This window comes from Mauremys reevesii, linkage group 3 (genome assembly GCF_016161935.1).
Source record: "Mauremys reevesii isolate NIE-2019 linkage group 3, ASM1616193v1, whole genome shotgun sequence".
Taxonomy (NCBI): Eukaryota; Metazoa; Chordata; order Testudines; family Geoemydidae; genus Mauremys; species Mauremys reevesii.
In genome coordinates, this window is record NC_052625.1 from 109,691,732 (window position 1) to 109,697,982 (window position 6,251).

A 6,251-nucleotide genomic window follows, 5' to 3' on the forward strand; every position below is an offset into this window, starting at 1 on the left:
CTGCTTGATATTGAGGTATAATTTGGACCCTGGCAAATGAGACCCATTTTGAGCATGCCATTGTCAGTGATTTCCAGAGGCTCCAAGGTGATATCTATTCTTTAGCATTTAGTGAAAAGACTTGTCTACATATATTGTTTTCTTTAGATTTGCATTGGAACCGGTAAAATCTTCAGCTGTTGTGAATTGGCAAAGTTCCATTGAAGTCAGCAGAGCAATGCCAGCTGATGATCTGGCCTGGCTATTTTGAAGTATTAGATATAGTGAAGGGACTATATCTATAGCAGTTTGCTCAAGGATCTGCCATTAATTTCTGCCTGGATATCTATTTATGTGACATCATTTTTATGAAGATGTCTCTAGAAATATGGACGAGAATACTATTGGGTAAAATCAGATCACCAGATACTAAAGGGCTCAGAGAAAGGCATGGCAAAAACCAGGTGAAGCCAGACACATTCACATTAGATATAAGACAAACTTAACATTGAGGGTGATTAAGCATTAGAACAAACTACTGAGGGAAGTGGTGCCTTTTCCATCTCTTCATGTCTTCACATCAAAACTGGATGCCTTTCTGGAAGATATGCTTTAGCCATACATAAATTGTTGGGCTCAATGTGGGGGTAATGGGATGTTGGCCGGTGTTAAATAGGAAGTCAGATTAGCTGATCTAAAGATCCCTTCTGATCTTAAAATCTATTAATGAGACACTACAAAAACAGTGACCAGATAAGTATCTAGGTAGCTAGAACTGACTCAAACTGTCAACTAGAACTCGGTCAATACCTGAACCTAAACTATATTTTAGTTTTGAAAAAGTTCAGTTTGTTTTGTCAATTTTTCACTTATTAACATTCTTCTAGACTTGCAGATTACAGCTGAAAGTGGACATACCAAATTTTCAAGCTTTTACCGACTGCTTGAACTAGTAGTTACTGGAAATAATATAAAAATGTCCATTCTTGTGTGACATCCAGACTTCTTTCTAATAAAAAAGACCCAGACTCAGACAAGCATCCAAAATACCTGGAAGTTTATCTAACCCACCAAACTGGAGCCATCTGAAACTTTCAAAACTTCAGTGGAAAACTTTTTTGTGAAATACTATGACATTGTTTCATCTTGTTCTACTCCAAACCTTTAGCAGGGGCAGCTATCACTACTTGCTATACAGCTCTGTGTACCACACATCAAATATACAATGAGCCAAGGTGACATCTACATTAGAGTGTGAAAGCTCTGCTGAATGCAAAACTAGACAACTTCTGAATACTATGCAATATCTTAGGAGAATACTATATTCAATTTGTTTTAGTTTTGTCTTTCCAGTTCTGCAGAATTGATTTGAATTGGCTTCATAACCACTATGGAATTGTGCCAGGCTATTTAATAAACACCTTTCTACAGATTTTATGGTTGGTTATTATGATAGAGAATTTTATCACTGTTATAGATTTCTATAGAAAACTTAATCTTTTGGAGGATCACCTTATTAAATTCCATAGGTTTTAGAGTAAGTTTTGCTTAAAAAACTTATTAAATTTAGATATAATCCTATTAGTTTCATTTTTACTCAGTTCTATTGGACTATTCCATAGGGTCTGAAATAAAATAAAACCCTAAAAAGGCCACATTGTTGCTGTAGCTTATGCATAGCTCCTTCTCACTAGGTACCTTCTAAATAGACAGTATTGTAACATGGTTATAAAAATGTTCTCTTCAGTTTTGGTTAGAGAAATTGGTTAGAACACCGCAAGTAACAACTGTGCACAGTTTTAACCATAGTGTGCATAAAGCCTTCAGGACTTTCTATAATAGGCTAGTTTTGATTCAGATCTAATCAGAGCAGGGCAGTGAAAGGGGACACTGGCCTTTAGCAGAAGGGAGTTGACAAGTGATGAAGTCAGGAATGTGCTGATGTCCTCAAGCTGAATGAGGGGGCAAAGTGTGGGAAGCCACAGTAACATAAAGATGAAGTCACTGGTGGGTTAATTAATTAGGGTGGGATGTCTGCACATAAAGGGGAGGAAAAGAGCAACAGGCTTGATTTGGCATGGGTCTTAAGTAGCAGTTACAAAGGATTCTGGAGCCACAGGAAGGCTGGGAGAAGTGTTGGGTACAGCTCAAACTGGCTGTTGGCCAAAGAAACATGTCAGATATTTGTGAAAACAGGCTGCAGCTGCTAAGGACAGGAGTACTTCACTTTATAAGCACTGTATCAGGCCTGAGTGAGAGCCTCCATTTACTGCTTTGGTAACTCTCTGACAGGAATCCATCAGCCACAGGTCAGGTTACACACACGGGGCCTGATTCTGAAAACACTTAAGGGCAGGCATAGTGCTTTCTATGGTGAAGTCAAACAGTGTCAGCTTTGGGGATTCAATGGGACTACTCATGATAACCAGACCCAGGAATAAATGATTGCAGAATTAGAATCTATATTTTATGTCTGACCTTTGGCTCAGAGACAGCCACCAAGTAGAAGTTGATGCTCATTAATGTCAAAGAGCTAACTTTAATGTATGCTATTAACATCAGTACCAGATATAGGTGTTTTTTTTTAAGTTACACAGTAGTGGTAAGGCTATTGTTAAGGCTAAAGATAGTGCTGCATTACATGCCTGGTTTTCAGTCTTCTTCTAATCTCCCCTGCAAAAAACAGTCTTCCTGAAATTTTGCATACTACCTCTCATCCCAGGGTGAAATTTTCCTGGTAGATTTGGTAAAAACCAGCATATGAGTTTTAAAAATAAGGTTCTCTTAAAATGTAGCTCTAATTTACTTTTTAAAAATGACTCTAACGCTTTATTGGTTTAGCTTGTCTCCAAACTTGCTTGACTTAGAAACTCCACATTTATTTTATTTTGTTTGCCTCTGAAGTATATTTTTAGTATTTTTGAGAAGTTTAGTCAAGGCAGGGTTAAAAATTATCAAGATTTGTTTCTGTTTAGACTGCAGGGTGAAAGTAAAAGAAGAGGGAATAGTTGGCATGAGTCAAGTGGGTATATCCTCATTTCCAGACTTTCTTATTTTTGAGTTGTTTAAAGGTAGAAATTTTATTCTATTAGAAATTCTAACTCACTTTCAGGGTAAACACCACTGAAATACACTCTCACCTTGCACTTTTCTATCATAGTTTTTTGTTTACTACGTTAAACAAGATAAGCAAAGATGTTAATCAGAGTTGAGACTTGGCCTTGCTTTTGATGCCAATACTAATTTCACAGAAGATTGAAGGGCTACTCTAAAAGATGCTGGCTGCAATGGTTCTGTGGAGAACTTCTAAAACCTCACCTCCCTGCTCCTGACATGGCTCTTATGCAGGGTGCTGTTGAGCTAGTGCAGCAGTTCTCAAACTGTGGGTCATAACCATAGGCGGTGAGTTATATTGACCCGTGGTGCCCATGCTCCACCAATATTTAGGAATGGGGGCCAGCTCCACCAGTGTTTGGGTTTACTGCACTTTGGGGGCCCTGTGCTTCAGGGGGATGCGGGTTCCAGGGCAGCTTGGAGGGTTAACGGGGGGGTCTGGTGCCAGCAACAGTGAGCGACTGCTCCCGGTGTCGTTTGGGGGAGGGGATGGAAGCTGGAAAGAGGTGGGGGCAGAGGCTTTGGGGGAAGGGATGGAATGGGGCAGAGAGAGGGCGGAGCAGGGTCAGGCTGTGGCCAGGTTGCTTGCTGGTGCCAGGCCCCCTGCTAACCCATCAGGCTGCCCTGGACCTGCATCCCCCTGAAGTGTGGAGCCCCACAAAGTGCGGGGCCTGCGGTGCTTGCCCCGGTCTGTCCTATGGACGGGATGGCTCTGCTTGGACCCGTTCTGGGCACCACCAAAAATTATACAAACCTGGCAACCATGGTTGGAACCCCAAAGTGGATTGCGACCCCATTTTAATGGGGTCAATAGGGCTGGCGTTAGAGTTGCTGGGACCCAGGGCCGAAGCCCAAGCCCCACTGACCGGGACCAAAGCTGAAGCTCAAGAGCTTCAGTCTGGGGTGGCAGGATTCAGGCTTTGGCTTCAGCCTGGGACGGTGGGGCTTGGGCTAGGCCCCTGACGCAGGGCTGAAGCCTTTGGGCTTTGGATCCCCACCCTCCACCCCCCCGCCAAGGGCAGCAGTGCTCGGGTGGGGCAGGCTTTGGTCCCCTTCCTGGGGTCATGTAGTAATTTTTTTTTGTAGAAGGGGGTTTTGGTGCAATTTCAAATGAAATTTGAAAACCCCTGAGCTAGTGTAACTGGTTCTACACCTTCTGAGGAATCCTCGCTGAGGGGGATCCTCAGCTACCCTGTCGGGCAGTTTGACTGCCACTTAGTGCTGCAGAGGAAGCACAAAGTAGCTGCTGGTGAAGCTGAGAATCCTGCCCTACATCTTGTAAAAAAATCTAGGGAATAATTGTGCACAAGGTCACCTTTAACGTTTGCTCTGTGTATGTCCCATTGCTGTATTTCAAATTCAGAAGGGAAAAAAGAATGTGCTGTGGTTGCCATTGACTGGTCAGATGCTATGGTTATTATTTAGGATCATTTTTGTAGTTCCTGAAAATGTGCCAGGCACTTTAAAGAACATTGGATTTGGCCCCATCTCTTTTTTTTCCCCCTCAGCTGGCGAAATCCGCATATGCCCACTGAAGTCAATGGGGCTATGGCAGTTTACCCCAGCTGAGGACCTCGCCCCTAGTCCCCATCCCAAAGGACACACAATATAATTTTAGATGTGATTTGATAGGAGGGTAATAAACAGTCAGGGAAATGGTGTGAGGAAGGAAAAGGGTGACAGTAATTGCTTAGGTCCCAATCCAGCAAAGCATTTAACCACGTGCATGAGTAATCCAATTGACTCAATCCCATTTAACTTTCATGCTTAAAATTCAGAATGTGCTTATGTATTTTTATAGATTGGGACCTAAGCAGTTACTTGCTCATTTTATATGCATATCTCAATAGTGGTTCGTCTACAAGCACGTCCACCATATGTCCACCAGTGGCCATGTTCTTTCTCTCCTACACCCAGTTTCAAATTCACATAATTTATGTCTCGAGGAAAGCACAGGTAACTCTAAAGGAGTCAGGGGGAGAGAAGTGAGGAAGTATGTAAGCATTCTTGTCCAGTGTACTGAGAGAGAGAGACAAAAAAGAGGGCTGAAGCTCTTTGGCCCTATGTCAGAGCAGAAAATGAAGGGAGAGGGTGTCTGGATGTGCAAGTGTAACAAGGTGAAGAACATTTTAAATTCATATCTCCTTATAGCCTTGAACAGGGGGTGGAGAGGGGGGATGTTTTTGTCTCCATTTTAATTCCACTTCATCACACAGAAGAGTTATTCCAAAAGCACTTGGCAGCAGTAAGACAAGCTATTTCCTAACCCTCAAAATAACTCTTGTTTTGAATATTTCCCAAATACTTAAATGTATCTGTCTGTATGTACATTTTGCATGGAAAACAATCTGTAGTTACCATAAATAACTGATGTTGGTTGCTGAAATCCTGCTTTTAATAGCAGCGACAGTGCTTGTCTTCCAACTCATTTTGGAGGACCCTCTCTATTAAAAAAAGACAGGACATATAGTTGAACAATTTCAGAGATACATTGATCCACTATTGGAGTGGATCAAAGTAGATGATGGTTAGTGATGGACAACCTACTTCTGTTATGTCTGAGACCTTTATTTTCAAAATCTAATATTAGCCTTTTTCTTTGCACTCCTTTTAGTACAACAGTGAAGCCACCCCAGAACATCTGCACATAACTTGGGCAAGGCTTCATTATCTAAGGAAAGATAACAGATTTGATGAAGAAATTCAGAAATATAAAACTGACAAACAGAATAAAAAACTTTATCATATCATATTGCCTTGAATGGAAGTAGAGAATGCCTATGGAAACAACTTCCAAGCAGATGGGAAGAGCTCCATGATTTAAATTCTCCCAGTTTCCCTATCCAGTAAGTGAGACCCAAAGACTAATTAGAGAAAACTGCTCATGGTTTTAGGCTGACTTCTTGGTAACCACCCATCTACTCAAAGGTTCTTGACCCATGTTGCTTATTGAAAGAAATGGGACTCACTATCAGTCTTATACATTTTATTGAAACTTATTAAACTAAAATAAAAAAATGTTGTCAAAACTTAGCTATTACTAATATTAAATTAAGAAAGCATGGAGTAAAAGCTAGAACTGCAGTCAAGGATTCAGGCAGTGATGTTCTTCTGGCACAGCGCTTGTTGCTAGCCTTCTTCAAGTGCAGGGAGCCTGG

At 41.4% G+C, this 6,251-nt stretch overlaps 1 long non-coding RNA gene across 4 annotated transcripts in view; it reads left to right on the top strand.

Moving 5' to 3' along the window:
• LOC120401738 overlaps positions 1-6,037 on the top strand; it is an 8,645-nt gene extending 2,608 nt beyond the window's left edge. The window contains exons 3-4 of one of the 4 annotated variants that reach the window (XR_005596690.1): positions 867-1,418; positions 5,708-6,037. This is a non-coding gene — a long non-coding RNA (uncharacterized LOC120401738). Of the gene's footprint in view, positions 1-866; positions 1,419-2,954; positions 2,970-5,707 lie in introns of those variants that run through there. The other 3 variants (XR_005596688.1, XR_005596689.1, XR_005596691.1) reach the window with 3 other exon arrangements.
• Positions 6,038-6,251: the final 214 nt, after the last annotated feature.